The sequence below is a fragment of the Gallus gallus genome, chromosome Z (assembly GCF_016699485.2).
Source record: "Gallus gallus isolate bGalGal1 chromosome Z, bGalGal1.mat.broiler.GRCg7b, whole genome shotgun sequence".
In the NCBI taxonomy this organism is placed as follows: Eukaryota; Metazoa; Chordata; class Aves; order Galliformes; family Phasianidae; genus Gallus; species Gallus gallus.
Genome location: NC_052572.1, coordinates 60,708,478 through 60,723,823, shown reverse-complemented (window position 1 = coordinate 60,723,823; position 15,346 = coordinate 60,708,478).

Sequence of the window (15,346 nt, the reverse complement as noted above, 5' to 3'; positions counted from 1 at the left end):
TAGTGGTCTATTGAAAAAAAATTGTTACATTTACATACATAAAGAATCAATAAGATGGATGTCAAGTTAAAAATAATTTCGTATTTGAGTCCTGGACCTACTGCAAACTACAGCTTAATGAAAAGCCTACAAAGAAGAAATAATTTTTCTGCAAAGAAATTATATCAACTTTAAGTTGTTTGGACATTCTAGAAATCAATCAAAAAAAACCAAACGAACAAACTATGAACAGTCCCCCCCCCCCCCCCCCCCCCCCACAGACCTACTTTAGACTCCAGGTCACTGCTGACTTACTCAAAGAAATACCTAACACTGCATCAAGAAAACACTGCAGAGTAGCAGTAGATCTGCTATATACTCTGCAGAGAGTATACCATATGAATTTCACGGTAATTGATTTTGAACAAAGTGAAGTTTTTAGCCACATCCAAAGAAAAATGAACTTGGGGAGACAAAATAAAGATCACACACCACCATATAACCAAAGCGGAAAGTGTGTGCAGTGAAATACTGACATTTTCTCCTTCATTTTTCTTTAAGAAGCAGGACCACATGAATGAAAGTCTTGCAGGCCATAACTTCTTACTATTTAGTACTATGACAGCAGCAGTGAATTGTTTAAATATTTATTAAATCATTTCGCAACAAATATTAACACATGAAGTGCTATCTGCACTTGTTGTTACAGTCTCATTCCAACAAGGAAAGCACTAGTCAAATGATTTTTTAATGTTTTTAAGCTATTAATTCAACTAATATGTAGAATATGAATTTCTATAGGACTTCACTAACAATTCCTTTATTTTGTACAAGATCATGGTACTATATATGCATATATTTAAATTCATAAATGATTGATCATGAAAAATGAACAGTATTTGATTAATGGAGTAGTGCACACATCTTCCAGTCTATTGAGCAGTCAGGAGAAAACAACTGAACACATTCTGCTACTGCATGTCTATTAAATTCATGGAGGGCTCAGATTTCATAAGTTGCATATTAATTTACTTCACAGGTTTGAATCAAGTAGGACTCAATTTATTGAAGCTTATTTTGAAAAAAAAAAGTATGGAAAATAAAGAAGGAAAAATGCAAAATTATCTGTTTTGCGATTTCTTGTTCTTGCAAAATTTAAACAGTTCTCTCTGAGTCTCCTTTCCTTCCATATTCCTAACTATACAGAAAGCTTTGACAAGACAATGGTTTATGTCCTCAGTTAAACTCTTTCCATTCTTACTCTTCCAGCTCCCCACCTACTGTGACAAAAAGTTCTCTGTAAACAGCAGCATAGGATATGAACAGAGAGAAAATTTTCATATATCTTTTAATCATGACTTATTTCAAACAAACAACAGCAGCAACAACAAAAGAAATATATTCTAACTAATTGTAGCATTCATCTTAGGAAATGTATTCTGCATAACTCATTATTTTCCTAGCCAAGTTTTATACATTTTTTTTCAGATGAAAAATAAATAATAAAATGAAAGAAATCACATTTCCCTCCTGTCCCTTTCCTCCATTTTCCCTTTCCTTTTCCCTTTCCTTTTCCTTCTCCCTTTCCCTTTTCCTTTCCCTTTCCATTTCCCTTTCCCTTTCCCTTCCCTTTCCTTCTCTTCCCTTCCCCTTCTCCCTTCCCTTCAGGGGAGGGGAGGGTAAGGAAGCTGGGATGAACAGCAGCCTTAGGGACATGCCACTCTGCCCATGCATGTTCTCTCTGTTCCTCTTTTTTAGCACTGATATGAAGTGTAATGTTTATTTTGATCTTTTGAGCAGGTAGGTAGGAGGCAGTGAATCCATCCAGTGCCATGGATGACATTGCATACACAGGTTTTTCAGCAAGGGACAGAGACTGCTACTCTCTTCTAGCTCATCTCTCTCTTTTTCGCAAAGATAGGTCAAGCTGGAGAGGAGGAAGAAACTGCTGCAACTGTATGATCAGTCAGGCTGAATATCCTCATCTGAGGGATCTGGTACCTACAGAGTGGTCAGGAGTGTGGGAAAAGGAAGGCAGTGCCTCACTGCATAGTAAGAAGAGGAGAACATGAAGTGAATGAGAGCCCAGCAGCTTTAAGCCTTCTCAAATTAGAAACTGTGTGTCTAATGCAATGTATCTTGCCATATATCATAGAATCATAGAATGTCTCAGGTTGGAAAAGACCTTCAAGATCATTGAGTCCAACCACAACCCAACCACACTACCCTAACTCTAACAACCCACTGCTAAATCGTGCCACTGAGCAACATATACAGTTTTTAAGCACTTTATATAGAGAGAAATGTTTCATTAATGCACTGTTTCACTATTTCAGTGATATAAACTGAAGACTTCAATATTACCATTAGCAAAAAAGCCATGTAAGTGAAGTCAAGAATTAGTACTATAGCACAGACAACATCCTATTAAGTATTGCAAAGGTACAATGAATCTGAGCAGAAAACTTGTGGGCAATTCTTCTGAATGCTTCAGTTTGTAATCTTAGTGCCTGGTATTTTAAATGAAGGTGTTAAGAGAGAACAGCTCATATCCAGCTACAAGAAAAGAAAAAAAAATCAGAGTTTTTTGACTAGAAAAGACAAAGAGCAAAGCAAAGAAAAAAATATTATAACTGTCCTCAGTAGATTTCTTTAATCATCTATATATTTCTTGCTGCATTTACTGTTAAAGGCAGAAGTAGATTAACAAGTATACTTCTTGTTTGGAGGGGATTCCCTAGTTTGTGTGAGGATTTTGGCTTTTTTTTTTTGGTTGTTTGTTTGTTTGTTTGTTTTGTTTTGTTTTTAGATAAGCCAATACTTAGACAACATTTTTTAAATATTTCTGAGTCTTAAGTCACTATTAAATTCTCCCAGGCTGCTCACACACTGTCCATAGAGATAAAGAAGATTATAAGAAAATATGAATAACAATTTGAGGAACCTGTGAGCAGGTGACCATGCTTCTTGGGTAAAATATTTATTGACTACTCAATCACTAGGCATGAAAACAAATACAAAGAAGAGCTTCCCCAGTTGTGAGTTCTCAGGAAAAAAAAAAAAAAAGATTTTTTTTGTAAAGTTTTTGGGGTTACAAGCACATTTCAACACCATGCTTTGTTTAGCAAAATACTGGTACACAGATGTGAAATGGTTATTCTGGTCCAGGGCCGAGAGCCCAAAAGCCGGTTCTTCCAACTGACTAATTAAATTTTACTATTAGAGTACAATGCTCTCTCCCCCTTCCTCCAAACACTCACTCTCTCTCATACTCTGTTCTTGTAAGTTGATCCTGTATGCTCAGTTCCATCATCCTCTTCTCTCCTAACTCATGCACACCTTTTTCTTCTCTAAGGAAAATAGTCTGGCAGAGTTAACAAACAGAAGATGCTTAAAAGAGACAAACACTCATTTTCTGATTTTTTTTTTTTCTTTCCAGTAGGGTTCAGATGACAGTGAATAGGCCTTACAAATGTATAGGTACTTTTTTTTTGTGATTTTGTAGGGAATGAGAAGGAAAGCAAGAAGGAAAAAATAGCAACAAATACAGGTTTTCTTACCACTGAATACATTACATAGCAGCTAAACATATATCGCAGACTTCCTAATAAGCTAAAACTATTGTGCAGTAACATGTGAAAAAAGGTCCAAAACACATTCCTGTGTTCTTCAATGTATTAAAAACATCCAAAAAATGAAATTATCTTCCATTAGATGATATCCAAGGTTATCAAACTTCTCAAGCTTTTCAAACTGGAATTTGTGTGTGAGGGGGTGGGGAGGAAGCATATTTTTCTGTCAAGCAAGCAGATACTCCCAAATAATCTAAGCTTTCAGGCATGGCAGTACCTCTTAAAATAAACTCTTAAAGTTAAAAACAAACCATTTCTGCTAATGGCACTTCTTGCGCCTGACCAGAGGGTTTTTAGTTATGGACATTGACAGCTCTTTTCTAAAAGTTCCTCTAGAACTTTGACAACTGGAGTTTCCACTCTGTTGATATGAAGCTGACTTTTTTGAAGGTAATGTAAGTACTGTGTAATACATTAAGATAGATTTGACTCTTTAATATTTATAAGATTAGCATTTATATTAGACCATAATGAGCTCCAATTAGTATCATTCCAATCTAACCTAAGGTCTATAACCCAATTTTCTTACATTTCAGACATCATCTTGAAAAGTAAGATGGAAAAGAATTGATTGATTCATGACAACATTTTTTAGGGTCTACTGGGAAGAAGAATTGCTTGAATGATTGATCAGCATTTTTTCATCTGTCGCTTAAGGTATCTTTTATGAAAAATACCTTGTAAAACTATGCATTCACTGATAATAGAAAGTATTTATACATCAACTATTTTTTTCTTTGCTTATTCAAAATCTAAACATTTCCCTTGCTTGTCAAATAAATCTTTAATTAAATTGATTTCCCTTGTTTCAACGTTTTCACAGGTATATTGTTAAACCAGCTGAAACTACAAGGAGTTGCCATTCTGTATAACCTCTGCTTCTACGTGTGTATCTGGTATCTATTCTAATCAGCATTTCTGTGCCTGTTCATAAAAATTCTTTATATTGTCTTTGCCTCGTGTATCCGGTGACCACATCCCTTGACTGAGTGTAGTGCATTCATTGAGATGTGTGGAGGAAAGGAAAGTCCTCTCTCAATCCGGAGAGCATCTCTGGGCATACAGAGATTGTTTTTGTGAAGACATGACCAACACCTGGCACAGACAAAGGGGTAGAAAGGAAAAGAAAGGTATGAAAAGGATATTCTCCTCAGAGAGGTACCGGGAGACTGAGCCCCACCTAACTTCTTTAGTCAGGTGGGCATGAAATAGTGAAGGAAATTATGAACAGATTTGAGTAATTAGAAATAACTGGATCTTTCATAAGGCTGCAAGTTTTCACAACAATTCAATTTTTGCTTACACATTTCAGTTTCAGATGAAGAGTCCCAAATGATATACACTATCCCAAATGATATACACTATATGATATACCATGGGAATAAAAAAACTACAGCTGTCAGACATTGATATATTTGGCCAGTGCAGATGCAGCATGGATGATACAGATGGAGATGTGAGGGGGCAGTGCTCTGCATGTGGAATCTCACATCTTCCTCAATGGCTTCTGCAGCATCAGTTTGCTGTAAGAAAGCCCAAATACAGATTTTGGGTTTTTTTTGTTAAGGAGGAAGAATCGGGAAAGATATTAAAAAAAAAGAAAACTTCTATAACAAAAGAAAATATGTCCCTAGTATTCAGCCTACATAAACCACAAGTAATTTACCTTAGTTACAAATAATTCATACATTTATCACAGATTAGTTCCATATGAATCCTATCTACACATGCAAAGTCTTCCACCAGGTTTTAAGCACTCTCCCCTTCATCTAATACAGTTCCCAGTTTGTATATGCTAAACCCTTAACAAACCTGTGCTTTTGTGCATGTTCCACAGTTTATGTTTGCCTACAGTAAAGAATCTGTAAACATGAACAAAACAAACAGTAAGCTGCAAAATAACATTCAAAGAAGTTATTTTCCATTACTTTACACTCTCATGTCTTCCACAGGACAGGTATATGCTTTAGCACACGAATTACTAGGATTTTGTCTTGCACGTGACATCAGCTCACTACAATGCCTTTCATGGCTTTTCTATCTTCTGCAATGCTATTCCTGTCTCGTCCCTGAACGTGAAGCCACAGGATTAAGACTGTGACCCAAAGCCTAGTTTCAGGCAAAAACATCCCCTGGTAGATACGCTTCATTTCAATTTATTTTACAAGTTGATTTCAGTTCTTCATTCTTTCCAGTAAAAAGAACAAAATCTGTCCCATGTGCCAAGTGAGCTCTAATAAATCATTACCCCCTTATAGTTATTTCCATTTTCAATTCATTCCATGATGTAATTGTCCTCAAACATGAATTCAAGTCAACTCATATGCAGTATTCCATGGGTGCTTATGGAATATTATTCACCTTGTTTCATGTTTCTGTTCTCTTAGTACCAACAGAAGACAATAAGTGGAAGTAACTGTAAAACAATAATCTTTAGTTCTCTTGTTTTATGGAGTAATCTCAGTCATCTCTACTGCCTTGCAGCATTTCCCCTTTCAAATAAAACATAGTAGCTCTCCAGTTCAGACAGAATTGTATCTCCATTGTTATTTCAATTTTATGCTTTTCTCTATACCCAGAAATTATAAAATCATTCTGAATCAATATGCCATGCAGCAAAGGAGGATTATACAGAGTTGTCAGTGAATGTCTTGAAATGGAGATGTTTTTTAAATAGTTACATAATTCAAGAGTACTGTTTCTGTGAAGCCTGCCTGCTACATCATGCACATGTTCATCCATTCAAATCTTTCCTTATATAACGCAACAGTCTTCAGGAAAGTGAGCTCCTTCAGTAGATCAAAATGTGCTACACATGTTCTGGCACTTACAGCTGAAAATCAACATAGCACGGATAAAAGATGCTATTGATGAAATAATAAATATGTAACTACGTGTTAAAAAAAATTAAAAAATCCTTCAAGATTTTGAAATTAATGCCCTTGAAATAGAAGAAATGAGACGAAGCCTTAAGTGCCCTTGAGAAATGTGGTTCAACATAATGCATGCAGCACCCTTAAATTCAAGGTGAGGCGGTATTTGGATGCTTGAATTGTTTAGAAGACATATATTTACCATCATAAAAATCCTTGAGTTGCTGGCTTTCTCCTTAGTGGCACACTCCCAATTCTATCCTAAATTGACAGAGGTACTTCAAGCTGACAGTTGTCAGCTGGCCTTGCAATAGGAAACTAGAAAAATGAAAAAAATCTAATGAATTAAAAAATATCTTGTATGTAAACCTTGTAACAGCATCCAGTATTAGAGGCAATACTGGGGAAAACATCTTAAATATAAGAAGTTATGATTGTATTCATTTTAGTGTACAGAAAGGATATCTTACTTACATTGTTTTAGCAAACAGACAGAGAGAGAAAGAGAGAGACAGTGAGATAGATCTATTTTACAGTTCAGCAAACATAGTTATATATATGCATAACCTGTATCTCCTTCTGCTTCATTTGTTGGTTTGGGGTAATTTAAACAGTGCAAGTGATGAATTTGAGTACTCATTTTGTATAATGACTATACAGTATCAGTGGGAGAAAAGTAGTTAGCAAAAAACTCGTGAAATAACTTACACATGCAAAGAAGATGTACTGAAAACAGACTAGACACATCCTTCTGGATCAGACCAAGGGTTCATCTTGCTAAGCATCACATTTGCAACAGCAATTAGAAGTGACTTCAGAGGAAAGATTAGAACTGGAGAGTTTGTAATAATTCCCTTAATGCTCTCTCAGGCTCCAAATCTTTACAGCTCAGGGTCTTCTTAGAATCACAGAATCATAGAATCACCAAGGTTGGAAAAGACCCACAGGATCACCCAGTCCAACCATCCACCCACCACTAATAGTTCTCATTAAATCCTGTCCTTCAACACAACGTCCAAACGTTCCTTGAAGATCTCCAGGGTCGGTGAGTCCACCACCAAGAGAGTCAATTGCACCTGAGAGCTCTGAAGGAACTGCTCTCACAGAGCTCTCCTATGACAGTGCAGAATATACCAGCCAGTGATGTGGTAAATTTGATACCACAGTTCTACAGAGACATTAAGTTTCTCTCTGCCTACAACACCCAGAGAAGAGGGAAGGGGAAGGATTTAATAACAGGTATCTTACATACAGGTGTTTAATACATTTTTCTTTACTATTTCGATTAACAAAATTTTCAATACACAAATATTATTTCTAGGATTTGCAATACCACTTTATGGTTTAAAAGTGCAGGTACATTTAAAGTTCACTTGCTATTAAAATGGAATTTTTTAGTTTCAGAAAGCACTGTTCTTTCTGCTAGCAAAGCAGGCTGCCTTTTTAAGTGAAATACACTTTTAAAAACAGTTCTTTCCACACTTGTAGCAAAATATATATGGCCAAGCCCCAGTATAAGAGAAAACACATTTTCAAAAGTGAGTAGATCTAATTTACAAAAGGTGTTCAGAATCTCCTTTAAAAACTACTACATGACTCTAACATCTCTTGGGATCATAAACCTAGACTAATGTACAGAAAACAGCAGTGATTTGATCAAGGATTTTGCTTTAAAATATTTGCTAGAGGTACAATCACTTATTGGTATTTTAAATAAACCGTCAGTCTTCGCTATTTCCTAAAGCCTTCGTTGGGTACTTTGTTCAAAAGATCATTTCCTGGAGACTTTTATCATGTCTAGAAAGAGGGCATATTCACAGAGCATTATTCATGATTTGTCTTTAAGGTATATTCTATTTTTTTGAATAACATCTTCTGTTGAGAAGTAAATAGTTCAAGACAGAATACTTTGAACTTCAAAATGACTATATTTCCCCATACCACATGACAAATAAGTCAGCCTCATGTCTTTTGCTGTAAATATTTCAAACTATTCAGCAATGACTTGACCCATGAACAGTGCCGAAGAAACCCAGCTGCTAGTAATTCTGGCATTTCAAAGTACTTTGCACAATTTCCCATTAAAATCAGAAAAAAAAAAAAAAAAAAAAAAAGATCTCAAGCATTAGACTACATTTACTGGACTACAAAACCAAATCCTGAAGAGACTTGACATGACATCAGCAAGGAAATGAAAAGCTGTTGGTCATGTTTAGCAACAGGCTCAGGACTCTTTTCCACATATTGATGTGCCATTTATGGAGTACATATACTATTGAAAGCTGAGATTTTAACACTCAGTTCTTTTCAGCATGGGTCCAAAAGTTTAAAAATCATTCTTTTATTTCTTCAAATACCAAACAACTAATTTAGAGGAAAATCCATTATTTATCTTCCATTTAATCCGTGATCAACTGTAGTAGGAGCTACCCAGACATTTCTGAAATATTTTTTTTCCCTTTCCCCCCCCCCAAGAACATTTAATGGAAGGGATGTATAACTATTTAGCAGCTTCAGAATTTGAGCAATAGCAGTAGTCTACAAAAGGAAAGGTATATTGTAGTAGATGGACAGAGATGGGAGAGAATACAGGGACACTGGAGGGATCAGCTGGTTTTCTGAATTTCTTGCACATGAATGATGATTACCTAGCAAATGACTTGTGCTGAGGAGAAAAAAAGAAAGTCACTCACTGAGGTAGGCCAAACTGTTCACTGTAATTCTGACTGAAAAAAAAAGAGGGAAATTTGTCTACCATTTTAGTGGTGAAAACTTAACTGTTTTTGTTTCACCTGCAAGCATCTCTGAGAAAAATGTGTCCATCAAACTAGCTTGTTTAGGGCTGACGCCAATATAATCACTCTCATTTAGTTGATGGACTGAGGGGAACAATAGACAGCTAAATCAATTCTAATCTTTTCCAGCCCAGAAGCTGTATTTTAACTATGGTTGTCATTGAGGATATATGTGTTGTATCATCACTGTACGTAAGGTCAGGCTGGTTACCAGGTTGGGAGCTGCATGTACATTTGAATAAACCTTTCTTAATACTTAATGTAATACAAGATTCTGCCTTATCATATTAGAAATAATAATATATGTATTAAAAAGATCTCCATAGCAGCAGGATTAAACATCTTTTCAATTGTTTGTATTGTTCAAAATAAAACTTGCAGTGATCTGTTACCAGTTTTCATTAGTGAAAGACCAGCTCTTCAAGTTCTGTAACTCATTTGTGATCAATGATCAGCTCATCTTGCATAATGCCTTTGTTCCTTGATGACTAAGCACAGATTTCAGGAGCAAATGATCCTATGTGATGACTTTAAAACACTTTTTCTCTTTTAATATTGTACACCAGTTTAAAAATACAAATATCATTGCTGTTAGATATTAATCAAAAGTGATTCTTTTTGAAAACCTGCAATCCCACTCTATATTCCTACCCTACTTTTATTATGAAGAGTGTCGCATAAAGATAGTGAAATCAGCTTGCTAAGGTAAAATTGATGTTTAGAAGGAAAGGCTTGTCATTACCAGAACTGACAAAATAGCTGCAATAAATTAAGCATTTATTGTGAGAAGTCATGAGAATTATTTTGCCAATTGTCAGCTAAGCATCACGCATTTTCATGTTAACTTGGAAATAGCAGTCTCCATTGAGAAACCCTAGCAGCTGAAATCCTGCTATTCACAAGAAAATAATAAGAAAAAACCCTTAGTAGACAATATTACTTTGTATTATCTACCAGACCCTATGCATAAGCTCTTCTCTTGAATATCCCCACTTTGTTTCACACTGATGTATTTAATAGCCTCATTTGTGTATTGGTTCACATTTTCATTATATTTTGCCATTTAGCATTCTCCATGATTGTGTTTCATTGAACAGATGCACTACAGTTTCTCAGCAGCAAATTCTATGATCCATAATTAGATGTCAATATGTTTTCTTGTAATGCTATTGTGAATTAAACACATTTTTAGTTACACGGACATTAATTAAAATCATATGCTGAATTGTTACATCTTTCCAAGCCAGTTGGAGAAAATATATCTGGTTTACTTCAGTGCCATAGAGCATTCCTTTTTATTTCTTCATTGGTTACCGCACTGGAAGAATCTACGCCCATCCCACCCCAAATGACGCAATATTAACGTTTATAGCGAGATCAATCCTGTCCCGTGATGAGTGGATCTAAGTGGTGAAGAATGCCCTCAGTCATGTGCATTTACATGGGAGGTGAGGATGCTCTCACTAGGAACAGAGACCCACAACTCTTAAACATGACAGAGGGAAAGGAAGGTACAGAGCTTGACTTTTGCCCGTGGAACACTGCCTATACAGGGGCACAGTGGTGAACAAATGCATAGGAGCACTGAAACATGAACTTAAATGCGGAAAAATCTGCTCTTTAGTCCCCAGATAACAGCCTGTAAGCAAAGTTTAGAAACCTGACGGCTGTTAACAGATAGGGGGAAAGAGAGAATACGAGTAGTACTAAGATCTTGCATAATCATTGACATGTTTTATATACTAAATGATGTAACTTTTTTGCCTGTAGGGGAATCGGTTTTGATGGGCAGGAGCTAAGAATTTTCTTTAAAAAAAAATCTATAGCAGTAAGTTTTGGAGGAGGTTTCAAGCAGGTCCCAACAGAATGAATGGCATAAGGCTGGCATAAGATGTGTGAAATAACTGTAAACAGCTAGTGGGATGTGAGCTAGAGAGGAAAAGAGCAAAGAACAGCTTAAAATAATAAGGCGAGCCAGCGAGAACCAATATTCTTCCCTATTATTGTAGGTGGCACGTCCTTCTAAAAACACCCTTTTGGTTATTATAACATTTATTTCAACATCCTACTCACTGAGGGCAAGTTTTGCCTCCACTTCACAGTTGCCAAAGTTTCCAAGACATACTTGATGTGATTTTGCCCCAGAGGAATAAGAGAGAGATGAAGAAAGCAAGTCAGGAGTCATCATCTCCTATGCTTAGTGGAGTTTTACTCAGTGGAATATACTGCTAAAGACTGCAGAGCACAAATAAGCAGAAGAGGTGCCCACTAGAAAATAAAATTATTAACTTGATTATTCCTTTACATAAACACCCCATGTAAAGCAAATTTTGAATTGTTCAGAAAGAGGATTCTGCACTGCCTTCTTTTACTCCCCTGCTATGATACATACCCTGTTGCCCAGTTCAAGTTCTAGAGTTTAGTTGCAGGTGTGAATTTGCTCACAGAAGAACCAGGGACCTAAACAGCAGCCAAATTCTGCTTTTATGTGCAGTTATATGATGCACTATCATAAAAACATATACTGCAGTATTTCAGTAACTTCCCAAGAAATGTCTAAGTGTTATGTTAGGAACGTATGACAGAACAAACAGGTGAGAAAATAAGCAAGATTAATCCTAGCTGCTACATGAGAATCTCCCATTTGTGGAAACTTAAATCTTTCCTATGACACTTTCAAAGACCATAGGTGTTTTTCAATAGTGTGAAGTCTTTGCTGACTTGGGTACAAAAGCAGTTTTTCTGCAGTGTTCTTTGTTCTCTGTCCACCATCACTCCCTCCCATACCTATCTGTATAGGAACATTTATAATCAGAGGATGTGGTGATGGGTGATGTATGTTCAGTGTTTTCCAGAAGGTGGTAATTGATCAAAACTTGAATGCTTAGAAGATGGATGTGTACAAATTGAGAAATTCAGAAGGGAAAGGAAAAAAATCTTTATCTTATTTCATTGTAATTTTGCTGAGAAGTTCAAATTCTTAGCTTTCAGAAGATACAGAAAAACTTCTGTGAAAACAAAAAACTTGTGAGTGACTGCCTTTTTCCAAGTTTTCAGGCTGTGAAAGTTAGATTGCAATTTCTACTCCTGACTTCACTCTATTTTCAGTGAGAGCACATGCGGTTCTAATGAGTGCCATTAGGTCCGTGACAAATTTTCTGAGTATCAAGACTACTTATGGTAAAACACAGACTTCACAAAATTAAAAATAGTGTATTGAGTTCTTAGGAGATTGAAAGGCAAACATTCTGAACTGTGAATAAGTCAATTTTTAAAAACCTGTAAGAAATCTCAAACTTAGAGAGGAGCTCAATTTGCATGCAAAATTTTCTGTAAAATTTAAACACAAATGTCATTGAAATGTTCACAGAATTAGGTTATACAAAAGACAACTTCTGACTGAAGACTCTCTACTGTTTGCAACTATCACATAGGCAAATAGCTCAAGCAATTGTGAGTATGAGTTTAAAGTCTATAGATCAAGGCTTGGATTCTCCGAACACATCAAAAGTCTCATAGCAGCTCCCAAGGTTCTGCTGATTAACCCAGTAGGATATTAATTAAGGAAACATCTGCCATCCATACTCAGCATTCTCTTTCACCAATTAGGAGAGCTGGGTAATTCAGACTTCTGAAGCACAGCTTTTCTTTTTTCTTTTTTTTTTCTTCCTTTTTTTTTTTCTTTCTCTCTCTCTCTCTCTTTTTTTTTTTTTCTTTTTTTTTTTTTTAATACAGAATTAAATCTATACAGTACTGACTGAAATGAGCCAGTTTACTACTAAAACAGACTCTAATGCCTACTGGAAGTAGCAGAATTGGAGGGTGAAAAAAAAGATTATCATTTTAAAAATAGTTCAAGCTATCTGACCCAGTTTTATGTAGCTGCTGGATTCTCAAGCAGACATCTTCCTATGCCACACACTGGAAGAAAAAAGGGGTTATGCAGTCACTTCACAGAGAAACGTTAGGGAGTAAAGCAAAACAATATAAAAGTTCAGTGAAACTTCACAAAAATGACTAAACAAAGACAACTTTTTCTGAAGTTATATATGAAGGGGTCAAATCTAGAGATGTGCTAATCACTTCTCCTGTTCTATATCTCCCTTCATGTGACCCTGCTGCATTTATAATACTGATAGTGACATTTGCAAGACTGCAGTCAAAGGTACGGTGCTGTTTTTATTATGCCCTTGTTTAAGAGATGTGTATATTTTGCATAAATACACACCTGAACATAGGAGATTGTCAGCAGGTCTTTTTACCCCCCTTGTTAGTGAAGAACCTTGTCCCGTTTCCCCCCTTCCAACCTGACTACTCTAATCAAGGTCAGTCATGCCTACTCCAACCTACCAGAAGTATATCACTCTCCCAGCGTTATCCCTAGTCCAACATTCTGATCACAACAACTTCCTTGCAGTCCACATACTTCCCCCTTCTTCAGCCATTTGTGATCTTCAGTTTCTGTTCACCATTTCCATGGTTTAACCGTGTCTCAGTTATCACTCCCCATACACTGCTAAGATGCCAAGGACTCCAATCAGTAAGAAACAGACACTTCCTTTGTGCTTTCACTCTCATTGCCAGTGAGAATACGGGTGTCCCTGTAAACACACACTAAAAAATACTTCATTTTCCTTTTTCAAAACTAACCTTAAAAATTCTCCTATGCTATCATACTTTACAAAAATTGTCCATGGTTAAGCATCTGGTGTGCCGAGACCACTGCCTACTGTGCCAGTCAATTTCCTCTTATTTTTAACATTCCCCATACAGGACCAGCCATCTGTTTCTTGTTCTATCCTTTGATTGCAATCTTTTGGGGATGGGTTTATTTCTGTACAGTTAGCACCAGCCAGACTGGGGTCAATGAACCCAGGCAGCCCCATTCAGTAGTATATAAATACATAGTATAGCCCTTCATACAGCAGTTGCAGGGATTTAGTTTGTTTTCCTTTTGCTGTTGGAATGGGAAGTAATCCAACATTTTCATTCAGTTCTTTTTATTATTTCTTTAATTAGAATTTAAAAAAACAACACCTCATACACAAAATAAAAAACAAAATGCTCTCACCAGCTTTTTTTTTTATTTTCACAGGTATGTCATATGATAATACTATTTAAGAACACAATTGGTTACTGAATACAACAATCCTGCAGTGCACCTGTCTCCATCTCTCAAAGCAATACGTGTTGCCTTAGGTTTTGTTGCTTAATTCTTAATTACCACCAAAACAGAATGTGTGGAACTGTGATTAGCATTATAACAAAAGAAGGAAAAGTATAGAAGAATTGGAAAAGAAAAAATTCACATTCTAAATCTTGTAAGATTTTCTTCTAGTTTTCTAAGGTAGACTCTAAAATGGATTAATGTAAATAGCTGTTAAATATAAATTATATAAATGACCTTTGACCATAAATCACCTTTGATTCATAAAAATGACCAAGGACCTGAGTCATTGCTAGACTGTACGTTTTTTCAAATATGTACCAAGATTTTTCAAGTTTGCAGACTTCACTGCCACCAAAGAGATTAATATTTTGTCTCTTCAGATGTTCCTACAAGATTATTTTAAATAGCTTTTGGCTTCCTGGTTTGTATGGTAGGAGCATGGCAGGCAGCAGATCATGTTGTTAACAGGCACAATTGTAGAAGTTGAGAAAGGCAATTTCAGATTTTCCTCTGACCTTATGAAGTTTGATTGTATTTTACCATAAAAGTTCTTTAAGTAGCCAGAAACAGGCACATCTGTGGAGAAACTATGCCAGTGGCTTCTCCTGAAGCTGTTCCATTACTTCATGGAGAATTAGAATTAACTGTACCTCCAGCTCTACACCTTTCAGCAGTGAACTGCTGTGTACTGTGTACCAGTCTTTCCGTTTCCCTGCCACTCGTCCAGAATCCAGCATGTCTTTACAAGAAAGTAAAGAAATACATACTTTATAAACATCGGAAGGCTTTAAACATGTTAGTGAGCATTTATCAGATCTGAAGTCTTAATTCAGTCCCAGTCACACCCAGATGTGAAGCTCTTACACAATTTCACTTCTGAAAGTACAGGCTGGAAAA